The sequence below is a fragment of the Myotis yumanensis genome, unplaced genomic scaffold (assembly GCF_028538775.1).
Source record: "Myotis yumanensis isolate MYYU_CA2020_CCGP unplaced genomic scaffold, mMyoYum1.0.hap1 SCAF_24, whole genome shotgun sequence".
NCBI classification, from domain to species: domain Eukaryota; kingdom Metazoa; phylum Chordata; class Mammalia; order Chiroptera; family Vespertilionidae; genus Myotis; species Myotis yumanensis.
The window spans coordinates 11,652,045-11,676,002 of record NW_027223775.1 but is presented as its reverse complement, the minus strand read 5'-3'; the positions used below and the strand labels follow the sequence as shown (position 1 = coordinate 11,676,002).

At 49.3% G+C, this 23,958-nt stretch overlaps 2 pseudogenes; one reads left to right on the top strand and one right to left on the bottom strand.

Moving 5' to 3' along the window:
- Window positions 1-23,958, top strand: part of LOC139000530 (histone-lysine N-methyltransferase PRDM9-like) — a 116,793-nt pseudogene that overhangs the window by 42,110 nt on the left and 50,725 nt on the right.
- On the bottom strand, window positions 4,363-22,308 carry LOC139000645 (histone-lysine N-methyltransferase PRDM9-like; annotated as a pseudogene).

Sequence of the window (23,958 nt, the reverse complement as noted above, 5' to 3'; positions counted from 1 at the left end):
TTCCTACACCGGAAGGGACAATTCCCCCAGATGAAGATATGTTCCTACACAGGAAGTGACATTTCCCAGACAGAGTGATGGGTACCCCCCAGGAAGTTCTCTTTCCCTTCAACAAGATGCGATTCCATCACAGGATGGTAGTTCCGCCTACAGGAAAGTGCATTTCCCTTGGTGGAGACGAGTTTACTCACAGGAATTGCTTTTCCACAACAGGACGAGGCGTTTTCCCACAGGAAGTTTCAATTACATCACAGAAAGGTGAGCTTCCCTCTCAGGAAATTAGGTACACACACAGGAAAGGGCATTGCTTCCACTTGAAGGTGAGATGCCCTCACAGGAAGAAATGTCCACAAACAGTAAAATGCATTACCCCCACAGGATGAAGGGTTCCTACACTGGAAGGGACAATTCCCCCACAGGAAGATGTGTTCCTAAACAGGAAGAGACATTTCTCCCACCTAGAGGGGGTTAACCCCCAGGAAGTTCTGTTTCCCTTCAAAAAGTTGCTATTCCATCACAGGATGATAGGTCTGCCTACAGGAAAGTGCATTTCCCCCCGTGGAGATGGGTTTTCTCACAGGAATTGCTTTACCACAAGAGGAAGAGGCGTTCTCCCACAGAAAGTTTCAATTCTCTGAGAGGAAGGTGAGCGACCCTCACAGGAAGTTATGTCCACACACAGGAAAGGGCATTTCATCCACAGAAATTTGAGATGCGCTCACAGGAAGATAGGTCCACACACAGTAAAACCTATTTCACCCACAGGAAGAAGGGTTCCTACACTGAAAGTTCAAATTTCCCCACGGGAGAATGGGTTCCTATTCAGGAAAAGACATTTCCCACACAGAGGGACAGGTACCCCCACAAGAAGTTCTGTTTCCCTTCAACATGTTGTGATTCCATCACATGATGATAGGTCCGCCTACAGGAAAGTGCATTTCCTCCAGTGGAAGATGGGTTTCCTGACAGGACGTGCTTTTCCCCAACAGGAAAAAGCGTTCTCTCACAGGAAGTTTCAATTACCCAACAGGAATGTGAGCTTCCCTCACAGGATGCTAGGTCCACACACTGGAAAGGGCATTTCCCCCACACGAAGGTGAGATGCCATAACAGAAAGATAGGTCAACACACAGTAAAATGCATTTCCCCCACAGGAAAATGGTTCCTACACGGGAAGGGACAATTCCCCCAAAGGAAGATGGGTTCCTACACAGGAAGAGTCATTTCACTAACAGATAGAAGGGTACCTCTTCAGGATGTGCTGTTTCCCTTCAACAAGTTGCAATTCCATCTAAGGAATATAGGTCCGCCAACAGGAAAGTGCATTTCCCCCAATGGAAGACGGGTTTCCTCACAGGAAGTGCTTTTCTACAACCGGAAGATGGGTTCTCTCACAGGAAGTTTCAATTCCCCCACAGGTAGGTGAGCTGCCCTCACAGGAAGTTAGGTCCACACACAGGAAAGGGCATTTTCCCCACAGGAAGGTGAGATGCGCTCACAGGAAGATAGGTCCACACACAGTAAAACCTATTTCCCCCACAGAAAGAAGGTTTCCTAACCCGGAAGGGACAATTCCCCCAAAGGAAGTTATGTTCCTACATAGGAAGTGACATTTCCCAGACAGAGTGAAGGGTATCCCCCAGGAAATTCTGTTTCCCTTCAAAAAGTTGCTATTCCATCACAGGATGATAGGTCTGCCTACAGGAAAGTGCATTTCTACTGGTGGATACGGATTTCCTCACTGGAATTGCTTTTCCCCAAAAGGAAGAGGCATTCTCCCACCGGAAGTTTCCATTTTAACACAGGAAGGTGAGCTTCCCTCACAGGAAGTTAGGTCAACACACAGGAAAGGCACTCCACCACAGGAAGGTGAGATGCCCTCACAGTAATATAAGTCCACACACAGTAACTTGCATTTCCCTTACATGAAGAAGGGTTCCTAAACAGGAAGAAACAATTCCCCCACAGGAAGATGGGTTCCTACACAGGAAGAGACATTTCCCCCACAGAGAGAAGGGTACCCCCACAGGAAGTTCTCTTTCCCTTCAAGAAAGTGTGATTCCATCACAGGATGATAGGTCCGCCTACAGGAAAGTGCATTTCACAGTGGAATTCGGGTTTCCTCACAAGAAGTGCTTTCCCCAACAGGAAGAGGCATTCTCCCACAGGAAGTTTCAATTCCCCAACAGGAAGGTAAGCTTCCCTCACAGGAAGTTAGGTCCACGCACAGGAAAGTGCATTTACCCAAAGGAAGTTGAGATGCCCTCATGGTCGATAGGTCAGCACACAGTAAAATGCATTTTCCCACAAGAAGAAGAGTTCCTACCACGGAATTGACAATTCCCCGACAGGAAGATGGATTCCTATACAGAGAGAGACAATTTCCCACAAAGAGAAGTTTACCCCCACAGTTAGTTCTGTTTCTGTGCAATAATTTCCGATTCCATCACAGAATGATAAGTCCGCCTTCAGGAAAGTGCATTTCCCCCAGTGGAAAACGGGTTGCCTCACTGGAAGTGCATTTTCCGATTAGGAAGAGGAGTTCTCCCACAGGAAGTTTCAAATCCCTTATAGGAATGTGAGATGCCCTCACAGGAATATAGGTCCACACACAGTAACATGCATTTCCGTCACAGGAAGAAGGGTTCCTACACCGGAAGATGGGTTCCTACACAGGAAGAGACAATTCCCCCACAGAGAGAAGGGTAGCCCCACAGGAAGTTCTGTTTCCCTTCAACAAGTTGCGATTCCATCGAGGGATGATAGGTCCGCCTACAGGAAAGTGTATTTTCCCTGGTGGATACGGGTTTCCTCAAAGGAAGTGTTTTTTTCCAACAGGAAGAAGCATCCTCCCACATGAAGTTTCAATTCCACCAGAGGAAGGTGAGCTTCCCTCACAATAAGTTAGGTTCACACATAGGAAAGTGCATTTCCCCCACAGGAAGGTGAGCTTCCCTCACAGGAATTTAGGTATACACCCAGGAATGGGCATTTCCCTCACAGGAAGGTGAGATGTGCTCACACGAAGATAGGTCAACACACATAAAATGCATTTCCCCCACAGGAAGTAGGTTTCCAACATCGGAAGGGACAATTCCCTCACAGCAGGCGGTGCAAGATATAGAGAGTCCATTGAATCAGAAAAGATAAGAAAGGAAAAGGTTTATTTCTGCATCCCCGTCAGACCCACAGACCCCAAGGACAGTTCTAGTGGGTTCACGCCAACAGGGATGGGGGCGCATTTTTATAATGCTGTTTTGTGAGGGGTGAGGACAGGAGCTGAGGTATTCAGTTGAGGAAGTTTCAGCTGCAGGGGGTTCAGCCAGGTATACAGGCAGGAGTCAGTATCTGTGTGGGAGTCGGTGTTGATTCAGGGAGAAGCCAGTATCTGCGTCTGGCATGCTGATCAGCCAGACATGCCAGGGGGAGTCCATCATCTCGTCACATGTCTGCATGTATCCGATCCTGGGCTCTCTCTGACCGAAAACTCACAACATGGGGGACTGCTCGCCTCGGTTCCAACACACTTGCCTGGGGGAAGCAAGAAAATACACAACACAATGGACAGGGTGACCGCGTGCCTCAGCGAACATGACAAATGGGAAGACACCTTTCTCCTTAGCACCAGCTAAGCTGGGACGCGGTCACAGTCAAGCAGCAATTTCAGGGGGAGATAGAGCCAGCCTTAGGCGTTGGGGCGAATTGGGCTACAAGGAAAACACACAGGGGCACACACTGGGACAAGGGACATTTCTGCAACACAACCAAGCCATGGCCACTCACATCTCCATCACACAAGGGAGCAACAACACGTGCATTGGCATAACACAAAGGAAATGCAAATGGCCCACAAAGGTCAAGATTTACAACATAAAGACAAGGAAGCCCTTCGTTAGGGTGGAAAAGGGGAAAGCCCAGAGGGAACGAGGGGCGACAACCTCACGAGGCCCATGGGAGGGTCAACCTTGGGGCCCAGGACTTACTAGAGGAAACAACTCCAAGGGGATTATGGACCCAGCAGAGGGACTAGCAGCCAACACGATCTGCACCCTTGACAGGCCATACGGACGGGAACCCAGTGGGACCCTTTTCACCCTCCCTACGTGGCAGACTGCACTTGGTCTTTGACACAGCTCCACACTGGCTACAACACTTTCTGTCCGGGAATTCATTCTACGATTCCAGCGGGAAAAAAATACGAGCTCCAGGACAAAAACGACGGAGCCACGGGATACCCGCCCCCGCTTTCATACACCTGCTACCAAGGGCACCTCTGCCCTCAGCGCCCACTCAGCACCCTCACATCCTGCAGGGACGACAAGCCAATCTCTCCATCACAGACACACAAACATTCCTCTTCAGCTACGTCTTGGCTCCTCCTGCTGGCCAAGCTGCGCTCCACATGCTGATCTTCACCTGCATCACAGGCTCCTGAAAGGTGGACCCACAGCAAAGGCTCGCCGATGTCCGCCCCGCCTCTCCAATTGGGAAAAATCCATACTGCTTCCCATACATCTGTCACCTACTGTTTGTCCGGGTCCCAAAACAAGTCCTTTTACGAGGCACGTGGACGAAAATGATCCAAGGCGACATCTTCCTCAGCATACACAGTCCAGGCATGCTTTGGGATCATTGACTAAAACTTCTATGCTGTTCCATCATTGACGTGAAATTCAGGCAAAAAGCACAGGGATTTTCAATAGAAACGTTTTAGGAAATGGGGAAGGAAGCGGGAAAATATTTTCGAAAACTGCAGCACACTTGGCAGGTTACACAATTTTTTAAAACAGCACAAAAACCAATAGGACAGGCACAGCTGGGGGTGCTCCAGAGCCTCCTGTCGCCAGCCTGAACATCACATTCCCCTCCTAAGAACAGATATCCCAATGGACATATCTGAGGAACAAATGGGGGACAACTACAGCTTCATTCTTCATTTACATTGACACTTTCACAGCAACATGCAAAGTGCAAAACCTGTGCTCCTCTTTCTTCACAGTCAAGAAAAGTTTCATACCCAGACGATCAATCTGCACTCTTTGCAAATTTCCAAGCTGAAAGGATCAACAAATTTCTCCCCCTTTCACCTCCACTCATTTCACAGACCATGGGGAAGAGACAGCAAAACCCCAGAAACACCCGGACCTGGGATCACAGCCACAATACCACTTACGGGGCCATGTGCTGGCAGCTAAAACACATCATTTTTAGTACAAGGTCCACTTCACCTGGGGAATGGGACACACAAAAGGGCTCAGCACGCAAGACACTAGACAGACAGAGTGGTGGGTGGCTGTGGCTCCTGCCTCAGAAATAACAGTCGCAGAAAAAACGGGGAACCAAGCCTGAGCGGCCTCACCTGGGGCCCCGCCACTCATCCAGGACACTGTGACACCTCCCGCATCACACATGGCGGGGGGAGTTCTCCTCACGTCTCGCACACGTGCCGCTCACCTCACTCTGAACCTCACACCCGGCCGGCGCTCTAACCGGTGAGCCATCAGGGGCAGCTACCTTGGTTGCCGGCACATCCCCACTAGGGGGTGTACACGAGGCAGCTGATGGATGTTTCTCTCATCCATGTTTCTGATTCTCTAGCCCTCTCCCTGTGTCAAAGTCAGCGGTTCTCAACCTGTGGGTCGCAACCCCTTTGGCGCTCAAAGGACCCTTTCACAGGGGTCGCCTAAGACCATCCTGCAGATCAGATAGTTACATGATGATTCATAACAGTAGCAACATCATAGCAACATCAAGTAGCAACGAAAATCACTGGATGGTTGGGTCACAACATGAGCAACTCTATTGAAAGGGCCTCAAGGTTGACAACCACTGCTCTAATTAAAAAACCAATCACATATATATTTTTTAAAAAGAATCTGGACCTTGCAAGATCTCTCCACCATCTTCTTCAAAGGCTGCAACAGGCAAAATGAGAAAGATAGATAAGTACATCAACACATACATAAGGTCTCAGTGGTTTCTACACTTCCATGACAAACAATTCACAACATGAAAAACACAACAACATCTAAACAGCAGCCAAAAAGCACACTCTGACGACCACAAAGGAGGAATGAGGGACCAACGGGAGGACGGGGGCATGAGTGCAGGTACCGTCAGGCTACACATTAACTAGCAGATCCGAGAACCCGGAATAGGGGGGAAATGGCAGACTTGGGATTTCCACCGTCACACGGCTTCACTCACCAATTTCAGGACAATTTTCTTGGCGAATCAAAGGGAACATATCTTGGTTGCAAGCTCAATCCCTAGCCCTGGTTGTGGTGTGTGTGGGAGGCAAGCTACTGATGTTACTCTCTCTCTCTCTCTCTTTCTCTCTCTCTCTCTCTCTCTCTCTCTCTCTCTCTCTCTCCCTCTCTCTCTCTCTCTCTCTCCCCCTCTCTTTCTCCCCCTTCCTTCTACTCTCTCTCAAAACAAATTGGTGGAAAAATATCGTCGGGTGAGGATTAACAACAACAACAAAAATATTTCCCCAATCCTGCTTCTTACACTCCTAAAACCCGTCCCTCTCCAGCCAGTCCGCCTTCCTCTCTCACTTGGAGTTGAAATAATCTCGGAGGGGATTCCCCACTGAAGTTTATTTTCCCAAAAATTAACAAAGCATAATTTTAGAACATGCCACTCTGCAGCTGAAAACTGCCCAGTTGTCCCCTCTCACTCAAGAAAGTCCCCAGTATCTCAGCTTGGATCATAGGCACTGTATTTCCAGGCTGCTAGGCATCTGTCCAACCTCCGTTCTTACCCTCTGTACCGAGACTGAGACAGGAGTAGCCCTCAGCCAGATCAACATCCCACCTCTTTCCTTTCCTGTACCAGCCACTCCCTCTGCCCGGGACCCTGTGCCACAGGTGTTGTAAATGTTATCTCCTGAGAAAGCCCTCCCCTGACCTTCTGAATCCGACACACCCACCCTCCCCTCACACTGATCCCTAGGCACTTGTCTTGGGCTCCTTTCCTCCAAAGCGCTAATCACTGTGTACTATTAAACACATGCAAACATGTATGCCCAGGCTTACCTCCTTCACCAGCCAGCTCCCAGGAGCAGTGATTCTGATCATCGTGTTAATCTGTATTTCCAGCTCCCGGAACCCTGTGTGGCACCGAGTAGGAATTCACATGACAAGTCACTGAAATAATGAATGAATGCATGTTAACACACACATTTCATTTAGAAATATGCAGTACATGAAGAAGAAACAGCTAAAGTGTTCCCAAAAAACAACAACAGCCCCAAAACAACCATGTTGATGAGAGAGCTGGTTAAGTGCCAGAAACCTTTTTTTTTTGCCTCTAATCCTTTCAGCACTATATGATGCTGTGCATTTTTTGCATGAAGTATTTTTAAAAATGGAACACAAATTGTCCCTGGCCAGTGTGGCTCAGTTGGTTGAGCATTGTCCCATTCACCCAGAGGTAGCCAGTTTGATTCCTGGTCAGGGCACATGTCTGCGTGGTGGACTTGACTCCCAGTAGGGGGCATTAAGGAGGCAGCAGATTGATATTTCTCTCCTTCTCCCTTCATCTCGGTCTCTAAAGTCAATAAAAGCATATTTTTAAAAATTAGAACAAAAATAAAAATATTAAAATTGTTCCTAAGAATCAAAGACCTATGTGATGAATCATCAATTTCTGAAGCATCTGATTTGAAGCTTTACTGACTCTAGAGTGGATTTTACTCTACTTGAGAGTTGGACCATTTAAACTTCTACAAATTCTTTCTTTCCATGTTGAAGAAGAGTGGTGCCCACCTCTCCCGGCCACAAGCTCTGTCTTCCACTTGCTTCCCCACTTGATGCCCAGCTTTTGGCCATACTCTTCTCCATACCAGACCAGCAGCTCATAGCCCTTCCTCACGACCCGGCAGGTTCGGTAGAAAATCTGCCTGAGATGTTGAAAGGACACCAGGTTCTGTTCTTCCTCATCCCAGGCGCAGTTCACATACCTGGGGTTGAGGCAGATGAAAGGAAAGAAAACCACAGGCGATGAGTTTCCACTACCTGTCATATTCGTGTCCAGCTCCTCACTGACCCTTAAGGCCCTCTGCACTGATGGAACCCACACCCACGCTCCTGGGGAACCTTCTGTTCAATGTCTGAGCCTCTGTCACAACATCATGTGAATTTCTGTCCCTAAGTCCTGCTCTCAGTGCTCATCCTGCCTAATGCCATTTCCAAAGCCTCATTCCAGACTTTCCCATCAACCCGGTGACCACCATCTTCTCTAAGCTCTAAGTCAGGTTCTGTGTGACACCACAGAACTCGGTGCTTTATCTCGGACTCTGTTTCTGGATTAGCTCACATCATTCAACACTCAGTCCAAGTCTACCTTCTCTTCAGAGGCCTTTCTCGAGTCTCCCCACACTTTATTGAAGGCATCGTTCAGTTGCCTCCCCCAGGTTCCCACAGAAATTGGAGGTCTCTTTGTCTTAGAAAAATAACACAGAACAATACTAGTTTATTCATAATCTGTGTCCCCTGATACAAGAGAGCCCTCAGGAAAGGGCCATGAACACTATGACTCTGCAGGCTCCAACACCCAGTTCTAGTTAGAAGTGAGGCTGGGATGATGTGCTGCCCTCACAGGTTTAGACTATCCTTGGTTTAAGGCTATCTGGGCACTGGGCACTCCTTGAAAAATAGGAAAATTATAGTTAAAGATTAATGAAATAAAATGTTTCATGTCCGTCTGCAGTAAGTCCTCCCTAGGGTCATGGATTGTGTGATCTGTGTAGGTAATGAATTCCTTCCTCTAAACTGGAACATGTAAGTGTTTAACTAATGTCCGTTAGATAAATCACAGAGTAATCCAATGTTCTCAAGGTTTTCCCAGTGCCCAAACTAGAAACTTGTATTTTGAGGACATATGCTATACTTTTACCTCCTCTTTTCCTAAATGTCTCTTGATGTTCCAGATCACTGTATGGAGAAAAAAGGGGAACAGGGGACTGAGGGAGACCATTAGGGAGGCATGTTGGGAAGAACAGATGTGTGGGCTGTCAGGCATGAGTATCCTCTCTGGCACTCAGAAGCCCAGTGACCTTACCTCATCCAGTTGGCCTAAGATGCATCCTTTCCTCCACATAAACATAGCAGTTTCTCACTTTGGTGATCTGCATTTCAGGAAAAGAAGTTAAAGGCTGTGTGTGTGTGTATGTGCACATAATCGAATACTTACTCTACCGTCATCACATCTCTTTCAGCCTGCATGGTGATTCAACTCCCAATGATGATCACAGGATATTTTTCTTACTCATCACCTACAGGTCTGAGTCGATTTGTCCATTAAGCAGGAGCCCCACAAGGGAGGAGTCTGTACCACTTTGCTCCCATTTGCCCCCTGATCTTTAAAGAGGAGCTCCATGTTCATGCAAAGTCTGCTCAGTACACAGAGCTAACTAACCATATTGTCCCCATCCATGTCCCAGCATGTAGAAGGTGGGGCCCACCAAGCCACAGGAGGGACGTGGCAAGCCAGAGGACAGGGAAGAGGTAAACTTCTCACCAGCCAGGATTAGCCGCTGTTGGCTGTGGCTTCATCTTCTGTGATCTGACCCTCATAAGGACCAAAGTACAGGCCCACCGGCAGATCACATTCCTCATTCCACACTCCAAGCCCAGCCTCAGGGATGCCTGATGGTCCGATTCTCATCCCAGGGGGCAGAGTGAGGGCTGAGCGGTTAGCATGCCCCTTGTCCACCGCACTGTCTTTTACAAAAGTAGGAGGTCCTTGCACAGCACAGCTGTCAATGAAGAAGTTCTGACACTTCTCACAATCTGGAGGCAAGAGCAACAGGTATTAGTCAGGGTGCAGTGCATGTTCCTGGACATGAAGAGCTTCAGAAAGAGCTCACATCAGTGAGCCTCAATCCTGTACTCCCGGTCACGAGAGGAAGGGAATGATTTGGGCACCCAAAGACGAGGTGAAATTATTGCATCAAGACATAACATGCTCCTTGGTGAGGGTCAGCTTACAGAGGTAGTCATCGTCCTGGGGCTCGCTGATCTCTTGGTAGACATGGCCCTTTCTCTCTAGTAGGCTATATGTCTTTCCTTCCATCTCCTGTCTCCTGAGGTCTACATGGGAGAAGAGCAGGTGATCCAGGGTTGGTGAGGTCTGGAACATTAGTCCCCGTCTTGTCAGAAAACACACAATGTCCTCCCATCAAATGATCACCTGTTCTTTTATATTATCTTGTATTTTCCTCCGTTAACTAAAAGACTAGCACTCCACACTGACTACTGATGGCTGATTCAATTTTAGTTTCTGGATGGTCCCATTATCAGGTTCAACCTCCCAACCGTTAGTCATTCATAAAAGATGTAGTAAGGGCACATCATGTGTTCGGCACTGAGTAAAGACCTGGGCACACAAGACCAAGAGAATATGGTTGCTATTATCACAGATGGATTTATTGGACAACTTGCATGTGTCAATTGTTTGAGATTTAGTTTAATGCTTCCAAACTATATGTGAACCATGTTTCCTTATGTTCACTTTACACATTAGCATTCAGGAGCTCAGAGAGTTTATAAGATTAGCTCAAAGCTACAGTGCTAACTCCAGTTTCAAATCCAGGCCTGTGCAAAGTCCACCCCATTTACCTAGGCTATACTGATCAGTCTTTCTAGAGGAATTAGTGGAACTGAAATCTCCAAATGATTTAACTTACCCAATTTCAATCTAGGGTGCTGTCCGGAGGTTCTTGCTTCTCCAGGAGGGGGCACTGCTTTCTGGGTCTGCTCTGAGCCACTTGTGGTAAACAAATTTGCTGTTTCTGACAATTCCTCCAAACTAGACTCATTACTTAATGGCGTCCTGGACTTTGCCTTCAATGTGAAAGTCACATATTAAAAGGTAACATGCATTTATTTAGTTTTGTAGGGTTTATGATATATTTTCACATACATGACTTTAATGAACACCTCAACAACTCTTTGAAATACCTAGGAAGTATGAATATTTGAGGAAAAAGAAATGGCCAATGTGGGTTGTGAATTGAAGACTAGAACCCATGCCTTAAGGATCTTTTTTTAATAGAACAGTGAGAGTGAAGGATACTGGGAAGAGAATAAGTCAGAGTGGGGCCCTAAGCAGTGTAGCTCAGTTGATAGAGTGTCAGCCTGCGGACTGAAGGGTCCTGAGTTCGATTCTGATCAAGGGCGAGTGCCTTGGCTGCAGGCTCCTCCTCCCTGGCCCGGGCCCTGGTCTGGGCTTATGCAGGATGCAACCAATCAATGTGGCTCTCACATTGATATTTCTCTCTCTCTCTGTCTCTCTCTGTCTCTCTCTCTCTCTCTCTCTCCCTCTTTATCTCTCTCTCTCTCCCTCTTTATCTCTCTCTCCTTCTCTCTTTCTCTCTCCCTCTTTATCTCTCTCTCTCTCTCTCCCTCTTTATCTCTCTCTCCTTCTCTCTCTCTCTCTCTCTCTCTCTCTCTCTCTCTCTCTCTCTCTTTATCTCCCTTTCTCTTCCATTCTCCCTAAAAATCAATGAGAATATATCCTTGGGTGAGGATTAAGAAAAAGAAAGAAAGAAAGAAAAATAGTTGGCAGAGCCCTGGCTGGTCTAGCTCAGTTGGTTGAACTGAGGGATTGCCGGTTCCATTCCTGGTCATGGTACATGCCCCGGTTACAGGTTAGATCCAAGGTTGGGGTCTATGTAGGAGGCAACCGATCCATGTTTTTCTTGCTCACTGATGCTTCTCTCCCTCTCCCTTCCTCTCTCCCTCTCTCTCAAATCAGTAAAAACATATATTTTTTAAAAGAAATGGCTGGCAGAAACCTATCATGACCATAAGGAAAATTATGCTAAAACTAGAGGCCCAGTGCAGAAATTCATGCATCAGGCCTGGCCTGTGGGATCGGGCCAAAACTGGCTCTCTGACATTCCCTGAGAGGTCCTGGATTGCGAGAAGGCACAGGCCAGGCCGAGGGACCCCACTGGGGCATGATCAGGGCTGGGGAGGGATGCGGGAGGTTGGCCAGCCAGGGAGGGACCACAGGAGGACTCCAGGGTGTGGCCAGCCATCTCGCTCAGTCCCGATCAACTGGACCCCAGCAGCAAGCTAACCTATAGGTCAGAGCGTCTTCCCCCTGGTGATCAGTGCACGTCATAGCGAGCAGTTAGCGGCATTAGCGTATCATCAGCATGTTATGCTTTGATTGGTTGAACGGACGACTGGACACTTAGCATATTAGGCTTTTATTATATAGGATGTGCAAATTACTATAGCATGGAAAGAATATTTGTGAGTAGATTAGTTGGTTCCCACCAATTCTGTTTGAATAAGGTTGTGCTACTAGCTAGTTTTCTTCATTTTCCTGACCTATAACATGCTAATTCTTAATGTTATAATGAACATGAAATATAATGGTGTTCACCAAAGTGTTCTGTGAGCTCTTTGATACAGTATGACTGTGAGATTACAGTCCTGCTATCAACGTACCTCTCAGCCATCTCTATATTTGAAATCACATGTAAATTATCTTCATTATCTTTTGACCCTATTCTAGTTTAATTTGTAAATTTGAAAGCCCTCTTTCAGCAAACATTCAGGGGTCCTCAGGGACCCTGAGCTGGGCCTGGGACTTCTAGGAGAGAAGAATCTGGTATGAACCAAAGAGCTCACAATGCAGAGGTAGGCAGGCGGAGCAAATGATTCAAACAAGATGACACTGGCCTAATTAGAGCTCAGAGAAAAAATCCATACTTCTTACTGGAATGAGCATTCAAAACCAGTTCCAGATGGGTGAGCTTCTATTGAATAGTGTATCATCTCTACGAAGTCCTTAAGTCACTTTACTGTTTATTGTTTCACAATCCTCAAGCCTGAAGCTCCCCACAGTTGAGAGATGCTTTCTTTTATTTGACTAGGAGGCTCTGATGCTGGGGTTCCTATGTCCTTCTTCATGTGGGACCATGCACCTTGCAAACTGCCTAGATGTCAGTGAGCTTCCGCGAGTCGCAAGTCTTAGTGCATCTCTCACTGCAGCATAGCGTTTGGAATCAGCAGTCAGTGAAAGATGTAATCATGGATGGATAAGACAGTGGAAAGTGCATAAAACTATGGAAATTTTAATGAGCTTGTAAGTGGTTTAGAGATGAAGCTATGGTTTAGATTGCATGCCCACCAATACTGTGATCTCAGACATATAATCAAACACTTCTATATGTCAGAAACCTCAGGTTCCTCATCAGAAATGGTGATAGTTATAGTACCTACCTCAGAGGGTTGTAGTAAGGTTTAAGTGAGTTTATTCAGGTAGAATTCTTAGAGTCAGAAGCGTTGTGAAGATAAAACCCATGTTAGCTACGATTGTTGCTCATGTTATTAACGACTAAGATGATATTGAGCATTTTGTTGAAGAGGTCAGGAAAGGAAGGTGGCAGTTCCTAGGGTGCACTCTGATTTTTTCCTCCTCTTCCCTGCATTTGCATCAAGGAGGGAGATTTTCTTTTCCACAGGATTTGGGAAATACTCACCTTCTGATGTTTATTTTGTTCCACTCTGCAGGCCATCCAAGAAGGTTTAGCTAAAAGATGGTGAGAAATCAATAATATATAGTATTATTATATAATTATATTAATATATTAATATATAATTTCAGAGAGATGGTGAGAAATCAATAATATATATAATTTCAGAGAGGAAGGGAGAGGGCGTGGGAGAGAGAGATAGAAACATCATGATGACAGAGAATCATAGATTAGCTGCCTCCTGAACACCTCACACCAGGGATAGAGGCCACAACCCGGGCATGTGCCCTGACCGGGAATCGAACTGTGACCTCCTGGTTCACAGGTCGACGCTCAATCTCTGAGCCACGCCTGCCGGGTGAGAAATCAGTTTTGGTTGGCAATTGTTTCAAAATGTGCAGGTTCTTATTCTTTCAGAATTCTGAATTAGAGGGTATTCCAAGGACAGATCAGAGATGATTGGAAAATGATTTTTTGATGTTTCAGTAGGCTTATGCTTTTATTGGGATCATCAGCTAATTTTCTGAAATGTTTAAAAACAGACAAAACCCCATCTGTACTTCATCCTCTGTTATATATATATATATATATATATATATATATATATATATATATATATATATATATATTTCAATTGGCCTAGCCCTGGCTGGGCAGCTCAGTTGGTTGGAGGATTTTCTTGTGCACCACAAAGTTTTGGATTCGATCCTTTTTGGGGCATACACGGGAGGCAACTGATGGATGTTCCTCTCTCACATTCATGTTTCTGTTTCCCTCCCTTCCTCTCACTAAATTCAATGAATATCCTTGGGTGACGATTTAAAAAATAAAATTGCCCTAAAAAGCAAAATATAAAAAAATTGGACTTTCATAACACAAGTATAATAAAGGTCATATAACTGCTAAGAAACTCTACTCTGCAACCCAGCCGTTTCTCTTCTCTGTCTTCTGTCTTCACACTGGCCTTGTCCAGTCCAATGGCACCAGGACCACCTTGCCTCCTTTCTTTCTTATCCTTCCTCCTTTGCACATATAGACTGTGCGCACGTTTCCTAATCACTAGATTCTGATCAGCATGACACAGTCTTAGGAACAAAGATTCAGGTCTATTCAGCACAGAAAGAGTTTCGGGCAAGTTAGAGATAATGTCGTGACTTCAGCTATGTTTCAACATCAGACCCATGGAACTACGGACCCTACCAACCAGACTTTCATGAAACCTGGCAGATGATGCCATGTCTGACAGGGAACCTGATCCAAGGATGAACTACCTCCTACCCTGGCCCACAACCCAACCCCCTAACTACCATGAGTAATAATTTTCCCATTTGTCCCCATGCAGGTCATAGAGCATGGCTCACCTGTCAGAACTTCCTCCTTCTATGTGATGACAACTCTTCTGAATTAGTTATTTTTTACTCACTTTTACGTTTTCGTATACTTACTTATTAATGTTCTATAAAAATACAATTATTTTATTATTTATTTTATTTTTCCCATCACCATTTATCCCCCTCTATTATTATTTTTCAATCCTCACCTGGGGATATATGTTTATTGATTTTAGAGAGACAGGAAGAGAAAGAAAGAGAGGGAAACATGGATGTGAGCGAGAAGCATCGATCAGTTGTATCCCATACACTCCTTGACTTGGGATGGAACCCGAAACCTTTCTGGTGTATGGGAGGATGCTCCAACCACTGAGCCTCCTAGCCATGGCTATTTATTTATTTGTATTTTGAGAGAATGTTTATTAAAGCTGGGAGAGTGAAACAAGGAAGGGCTTAGGATAGAAGCAGCAGCAGGAGAGAGCCTAGGCGGGGCTGCTGTGTTGCTCTAGAAAGGTTATAGGAAAGAATTCAGCCTAGGCGGGGCGGCTTTGTCTCATTGGAAAGTCATAGAAAAGGGGCCTTGGAGACAGGTTTAGGGGGTTAGCCTGAATGAGCTGCCACTGCCCGTACTCCCTGGTGCAAGTCTCCTGAGTCTCTTAGTTTAGGAGATGTACACCTGGGAGGGAAGTAGAGGTGGGAGGGAGAGGGGTATATTAGAGCCCCAGTGCACAAAATTTATAAATGTATGTACTGGTGGCAGGGTGGGGGTGGGGGAGTCCCTCAGCCCAGCCTGTGTCCTCTGTGCCCTCTGGAAGTCTGGGAGCCCTGAGATCCATCGCCTGTAGAGGGAAGCCCGTTCAGCAGCCCCAGCTCTGCATTGGTGGCCTGGCCTCCCTCTTTGGGGTGACGGGGAGCCCCCATTGATCACCCAGGGGCTAGTGGCCTGGGCCTCCCTCTGCAGGGCATCATGGGGGATGGTGGTGCCGACGCATTGCATTGCACAGGCCTTGGTTGGTCTGGTGCCAGTGTGTGTCATAGCCTGGTCATCTGGAGGGTCCTTCAGCTGGTCCTCCCCGGATTTGCATATTATGGTTTTATTATCATAGACTTAGGGGGTGGGGCTGGGTGGAGGTGAGCAAAGGGGGAGAAATGGGGGACCTCTGTGATACTTTTGACAATAAAATATTGCTACACATTTAAAGAGGTTCTATGAACCTGGCCAGTGTGGCTCAGTGGTTAAGCCTCGACCTATGAACCGTGAGGTCACGGTTGGATGCCCGTCAGGACCCAAGACCAGGTTCCCCGCACGATCCCGGTGGGGGGCCTGCAGGAGGCAGGATGGAGGCTTCTCTCTCTCTCTCTCTCTCTCTCTCTCTCTCTCTCTCTCTCTCTCTCTCATGAATGTATTAATAAAAAGGGGTTTATGTGAACAGTCCCTGGCTGTGTAACTGCTTTGCCTCTTGCGTGTCCCTGGTCACTCCCAAGAGGCCGCCCGACCTGCACCCGGTTCGGCGTCAGGTACCTGCGCGCCCTCCGCTCGCACCTCGCGGCCTCGGGGTCCACTCTGCATCCGAGTCCTCGGAGTCCTCGGCCCGGGGCTTGGCGATCATCCCGCGCCGACACGTGAACGCGGGTCGAGGGGCCCTGAGACCTTGAAGGAGAGAAAGAAAATCTGTCCTGCGGGCGAAGAGCTGAGGGAACGAACAGCAGAGCCAGCGCTGGTCAGGAGCGCGGAGCCCCCACCACTCCACCCCGCGGTCCCGTCACCGATGCTGCGCAGCGCCTCGTAGTTGCTCTTCACGTTCTGGTGCCCATCTGTGCCCACTCCTCCTGAGACAAGAAGACCGACACTTCCCTGCAGGCGGCCCTGGGCTGGAGGAGAGACCATCCGTGCGTCGCTCCACCCGGCCCGAGGGGGGGGCACCGCGTCCCCACCTCCTCACCCCCAACCCCACCGCCCGCGGACCCCCTCACCTTGGGCCCGCGCCCCGCTCTCCCCGCCTACTCCTCGGGGCGCTCCTGCGGGCCCCTATCGGGGTTTTTGGTGCCGCCACCCGAACCCCAGCCCGAGGCTGCGGTGCCTGTGGAAGGAGGAGGCGTTGAGGGACCCGCTCCTGCCGGGCAGGGCGTCCCCACCGGACAGAACCGGACTGAGACCCAGCAGGGGGCGGTCTCCTTCCTGCGGCAGCTGTGGCGTCTCAGGGAGCGACTGAGGGGCGCGGTGTGGGGGCGGGGGGGTCTGAGGGGCGGAGTCACGGAGGACTGAGGGGCGCGGTGGGGGGCGTGGGTCTGAGGGGCGGAGTCACGGAGGACTGAGGGGCGCGGTGTGGGTCTGAGGGGCTTGGTCATGGGCGGGGTCTGAGGGGCTCTTCGGGGGTCTGAATGGCCCGTTGGGGGGACCGAGGATCTCTCAGGAGGACACTGGGGGTTGAAGGCCCGAGGCAAAGGGGTTCATCCGCGAGGCCCTGGTTTTCCTGTCCGTCTCTGGCCGCGCTGCCCACCTGGCCGAGGTCCCCTCAAACCCGCGCTCCGGCCCCGCGTGCTCCCGTGTGAGGCGGGGTGAGGGGGGGAGCTTCTCGCCTCCAGAGTGTCAGCGCCAGCCGCCAATCAGTGCTGCGGTCACGGGACCCTGCCCGCCAATGAGCGGTCAGAAACGTGGAAAGGGCGGGGCGCAGGGTGGAGCCTTCCTGCCTGGCAAGGGCAGAATCCGGTGGAAAGAGCTCGCCCCCCCCGCCCCAACCCCCCGTGGTGATTGGCTGCCCAGGGTCCTGTGAGTGTCCTTCAAGAAGCCTTCAGCCAGGGCGCGGCTGAGCGGTGTCCAGGCCTCGGATTCCTGAGGCGTCGCGGATGGACACCGGGAGCCCCCAGCTTGGGCAGGTGTTGGGGTGACGCGGCCTTCCTGCCGCCTGACCGAGTCTCTGTTCCACCCGATGGTATTCAGGGTCCCGGACTGTCTTCCAGCCGCATGTGGTCGCTTCCTTAGCGAGAGGACCAGGCGGTGGGCGGGGAGTTGCGTTCTGGGAAACAGGGATTCCCACTAGACCAGCGGTTCTCAACTGTGGGTCGCGACCCCTTTGGGGGTCGAACGTACCTTTCACAGGGGTCGCCTAAGACCATTGGAAAACACTTATATAATTAGACATTGCTTTTGTGATTCATCACTATGCTTTAATTATGTTCAGTGTGTAACAATGAAAATACATGCTGCATGTCAGATATTTACATAAAGATCCATAACAGTAGCAACATTACAGTGATGAAGTAGCAACGAAAATAATTTGATGGTTGGGGTCAGCACAACATGAGGAACTGTATGCAAGGGTCGCGGCATTAGGAAGGTTGAGAAGCACTGCCTTAAAGGAAGCTGTCAGCCAATTCCTTTGCAAAAACGATCCTCTGCATCCCTCTTGTGGCCGTTCAAAGAATAACACCTTGTGTTTCTGTCCGTGGTTCTGAACTTTCAGCTAATGTCCTGTGAATTTGATGAAAAATTCTACCCCCAAAACCACAAACAAACAAACAAAAAACAAAACCCACAGAAAACCCTACAAAATCATCGCGGCTGTCCAGGTTGCAATTATTCCTTCCCTGGATACACTGACGTCACGGGTCTGGCTTTTGCACCCCTTCCCGTCCCAGCCCTGCAAAGGGAAGCCTTGGCTGCTGCAGTGAAATGGGGAAGCTGTGCGTTCACTAATTCAGTGCGTAACCTAGAGGCTGCCATTATTGAAGCCGTCAGTCCTGGGACGGCCGCCCTTACCAAGGCAGCTGGTACTGGTCTCCTTTGCTGAGGCAGCCAGTAACCTGGCAGCCCGTATGATTGAGGCAGCCAGTCCCTTGGATGACACCATGATGGAGGCAGCCAGTCCGTACAGCGACGTGCAGAGGTATCGGCAGAACGTGTTATTCCCACTAGACTCAGCGGCCTCTGTAGGACATTACTGAGGCAGCCAGTACCCTTGCGGCTGCAATGATCGAGGCAATCAGTAGCCTAGAGGCGGGCATTACTGAGGCAGTCCTTCCCCTGTAGGCTGCCGTTATTGATGCAGTCAGTACCAGGGAGGCTGTCGTTATTGACGGCACCTCCAGATGCAGGGTTACCATGGGAACGTGTTAGTGCCGGGAGAAAAAATTTCAACTTAAAATTTTTTGTTGAAACCCAGTGTGCTTTTTAAAAACAAATATATTTTTATTGATTTCAGAGGTGAAGGGAGAGGGAGAGAGATGGAGACATCAATGATGAGAGAGAATCCTGGATCAGCTGCCTCCTGTATCCGCCCCCCTCCCCACTGGGGATCGAGCTTGCAACCCATGCATGTGCTCTGACAGGGAATCGAACCATGGACACTTCAATATGCAAGCTGACACTGTGTCCACTAGGGCACACTGGCCAGGGCCACAGTGGTATTTTTTAGAAAGATATATTTCTACTATTTCAGAAAGGAAGAGAGAAAGATCAATGGTGAGTGATCATCCTAGATTGAATGCCTTCTGCCAGAAGGCATGTAATCTACCCAGCCAGGGCCACATTGTCTTTCTAGTAAACGGGTTATCCAAATTGCAACACACAGCCCAGCAAGCGAAGCTCAATGATTGAGTGTTGAGCTATGAACCAAGAAGTCACCTTGATTCCTGGTAAGGTCACGCACATCTCCTGATTCTTTCTCTTTGTCAGATCAAGCACAACAGATTTAAAATAAAACTGGAAACTGTGAAATCTCCTCCTATTCTCCCCCCAAAAGGTATCAGATTTTACTGAGAATACCCACCACTTGTCTTCCTTAGTCATCATGAGAATTCCAGATCATGAATGTTCACAGTATCTCACTTTAAAACCTATGTGCACATACTCACACAAACAGCTGGGCATACCATCCTGGAGAATTTTCCATTTCCTTCCAAAGGAAGTGAGATGTTTCACACTGGAAATGGAAAGAAATGGTAGAAAAAGCTGGGCATGAAGATAAAGGCTAATCATTGCAACCTGGAAAAGATATAGTCAACAAATCAAGGCGTGACTAGTCCAACCAGATCCTTCCTGTATGTGGAGTTTTGGGGATGGGGGACTGCCAGAAGTTGGTCCATCCTTGCTGCTTGATACAGTCACTGCAGGGAAGAAACACCTGCACAGCTTATGTTTCAAGGGACCTGGAGTATATGGCATAATGTTCTTCATATGTTTGCTCCCCATTCTTAGTGCTATGTGTTTTAACCAGGGTCACCTCTCCGAGAAAGGTTGTTTCTCCAGGTGGGGATTTTTCCCTGGAGTTAGGGATTAACAGGACCAAGGAAGGGAATAAATCAGTAAAGCCCCTTAACTAAGTACCAGGCGGGTAGTTAATCACCGTAACTATGATCAATCACGCTTAAGTTACATAAGCTTTACTTAGGATAATCTTCATCCGTTACTTCCTTGTAGCTTAACAGAACAGTAGAGTACTGACGATGGAATAGAGATAACAAACGCCCTAACCTTTGGAATAGAATGGATGGATAGTATTAAAATCCAATGGTATAAATACAGGTGTAACAGGAAAATAAAGGGAGAACCTGGCTGGAGAAGCTGGCTAGAGAGCCTGGCTAGGCTGATTATCCGAACGCTGTCTCTGTGTCCTTCCTTCTTCATTAGAGCCAGGAATCGCATCACACACAGGGTCAGTCAGAGCACTTCTGTGTGCTCACAGCCACTTCCAGGTAGGCCTGGTGTTTGCTCTCACCTAATGTTCAGGTATGGCCCGAGGGTAGCGGTGTGCCCCGTGATGCTGCAGAAAACGTGGATTTAGAAGACTGCATGTCTGTGATGCCTGGGTTCCTGGCCCCCTCCTGTTGCTGGCAGGTTTTTGACATAGAGCCACAGTGAGAGGTTCACTCATAGGAGGTATGTATCACATGAAAGTCTAATACAATACAATTTTTGGAAACCTTATGGATTGTGGACATAATGCTATTGTTACCTTTGTGAGTTGAGAAGGACACGTCTTGGTTGGGCAAAGAATCTTTACAGAGGATCTGTGAAGCAAGACAAGTCACTTAGAAGGGACCTTCTGGAGTGTGAAGGAGATGGCACTTTTGAAGGAAAGAATAATGAGCGGATGGGTGGCAGGGATGGTGGCAGTTGCAACTGTCACAGAAACCTCGCAGAGACTGACATTTGGGTGTGTAGCTGAGTCTATCCCCAAGTATGATTATGTAGCCTTGGAAAGCCACAGTCCCTGCAAGAACCCAGCCCAGCTAGCCCTGAAGTGTGCAACGTCATCCTAGTACGTGAAGGCAGTTCCAAAGGGATCACCCTATCGCTGAAGAGGTCATTGTAGTACCTAGGAGCCAAAAGCAGTTTGAAGTGTTGTAGTCCATTTTCAAGTCAATGGTAGTGATAGTTGATATTTGTAGGGTTACAGAGAAGGCTTTACTGTTTGGGGTACCCCTCAGGTCTCTTTTTCTTTTGACGCCCCTGAACTCTGTGTGATGTGGGTGGGTGGGTGGGTGTTTGAGCGGGTGTGTTGCTGGCTTGGTTAGGGTTAATGAATGGGTTTCCTTTGGGTCAAGTCCTGTTAACCTGCTGTGTATGGATTCTGCTAACAGAAATTCCTCCTTTCTAGGTCTCTGTGCCCTTCCTGGTGGCTGTGTCCTCACCACGGAGGTTGCTGTTGGTGTGGAGGGATCTGTGCCTTGTTTCCCCCCTGCACTCACAAGGCCAGCGTGGAACAAAGTTTGTTGTGCTTGTGATGCCCCAGTGGCACCTCATGGTGCAGCTTCCTAGAGAAGGGAAGCTGTGACTGTGTGTGCTCACCCGCATGCATTCGCCTAGCTTGTGCCTGTGGGGAGCTGACATGCCCTTAGCTGGGTGCAGATGAGCTGAAGGAAATCAGATGGAGCCCTCAACACCCGTGGCAGCCACTGGGGTCACAGAGTGGGGGGTGTGCTGGAGGCAGCTGGCCAGGCCGTCCTGTTGCCTGGGCGGCTGATGTCCTTTCTGCCCCGAGACAGTGGCCGGCCCCATCGAGGGCAAGCACCGGGCCAGGTGAAGGAGCTGAGGAGCCAATGGGTGCAGCTGGAGTGGCACTGGAGGCAGCAGGTGTCACCAGGACAGGACAGGGACTCAGTTGCCTGTCGGGATGAGAGCTCAGTCCATAAGCTGCCCGGGGGGGGGCGGGGGGGAGGGCAGTAGCAGTGCGCACTCCCAGCTCCCTGCTCATGGGGCCCTGAGACCAATGAGCAAGGCTGAGGCAAAAGTGCCTTTTTGCGACTTTGGTCTGGGAGCCGCACACCATTTGCACAGCACAGGTCAGCCCTGCTGTGAAGGAGGGACCCTTCAAGGGCCTGGGAGATAGAGGTGGAGTGGGGGCCACCATGGGGGCAGATGGCCACACCGGGGAAATGGGGGGGAGTGAGCACCACCTGGTCGTGTGTGGTCCCCTCCCCACTGTATCTCAGTCCCAGCTTCTCACCCAGGGACTCCAGGATCTGCCCTCGCATGCCCATCGCGGAAGCCACAGAACATGGACAGTTCACAGTGTTTTCTCTGGGGATGGGGGTCGGGGCTGCACAGGGAAAGAAAACAAAACTGAAGAAACACACCTTCCTTCCTTAAAAAAGCATGAAATAGAGAAAAGAATAATCGATAATTATTATTGAAATCACCTAGTTCCCATAGAACTTTCTTCACAAGTCTGGTCAGGGAAAGGGAAGGGTCTTTTCTTTTGTTTTCTTTATTTTTTTAATGTGTTTTTTTTTTTTATTGATTTCCAAGAGAACGGGAGAGGGAGGGAGAGAGAAACATCAATGAGAGAGAATCATTGATCGGCTGCCTCTTGAAGGCCCCGCACTGAGGAACAAGCCCACACCCCGGGCATGTGCCCTGACCAGGAATTGAACCCTAACCTCCTGGTTCATAGGTCGATGCTCAACCACTGAGCAACACCTGCCAGGGGGGAGAGGGAAGGTCATGGTTCCAGGTCCTGGGTTTCGGTGCCCCCTTCAGGAACCCTCCTCCAGGAACAGGTACTGTGCTAGGTCCCTCAGGCTGAGGAGCTGACGGGCCCTCTCCTCGTGTTCCTGCTCTCTGCATTGAGGTCTGCTCTGTTGTAAGAAAAGCGGGGCCATTGGTTGCTATCCCCCCCCTCGCCTCCCCGGGCAGAAGCTTACCTCTTCCTTGGAGCCTCACTGGACTCCCACCCATGTGCCCATGAGGGTCGGTGCTCCCGGCCTCGGTGGACATTACCTGTGAACCGGTATTCAGAATGACCAACACGGCATGCCTGCTCTGCTCACATGGACCCATGGCCCATCAGACTCCCCGTAAGAAATGTGCAATTAAGGATGTCAGACGGGTCAGGGGAGGGTTAGACCCATGGACTGAGGTACAAGGCCAGCACCAGGAGCTGCTGCGAGGTGGGCTTCACATACACTGGGAGGTGAGGTGCACCCAGCAGCCCTCAGTAGGGGTGGCGCGGGCATTCTGTCCTGGTCACTCTCAGTGCCGCCTGCCCAGGTTCAGTGAGAGGGGGTAGTCGGGGGGAGGTGCATGCCTGACCCCACGCCTCCTGCTCAGGCAGCCGAGTCCACACAGAGAGCAGTGGGTCTGCTGGAGCTCTGAACTGGCTCCGGGGCCCCCACTCCCTCTGCCTCCTTTGACACCTCAAGGCCTGGCAGACGCTGTTCACCGAGAGACGTGCATTTTACTCACCCTGAGCCAGAGGCACCGGTGCTGACCCCATTCTGAATGACACTCCAAAGGCTGGGCCACCCTCCCACTTTATAGGTTGGAAAGAGGCACAGAGAGGTTGGGGGTCTTGCCTTAGGTCACACAGTTGTGAGGACTGAGCTGAGTCTCAAACCCTTGTGGGCGGACCTGGTGCCCACATGCTGTGCACCACACGAGATGCCAATGCTACAGAGGCAGCAAGAAGAGGGCAACCAATTCTCAGACTGAGGCAGCACAGGTGCCTGCACCGGCACACGGCCGCACACACACACACACACTCGCTCACGCACACGCACACCCTCTGTGGCTTTCACCTGAGCCTACAGAGGTCGGAGGAATCAGGGGAGGAGCCAGGAGAAGCCAAAGGGTTTGTGGGCGGCTATTCCCATTCCTGCTGAGTCTGTCTCAAATCCCTCTCCCTGGCAGGA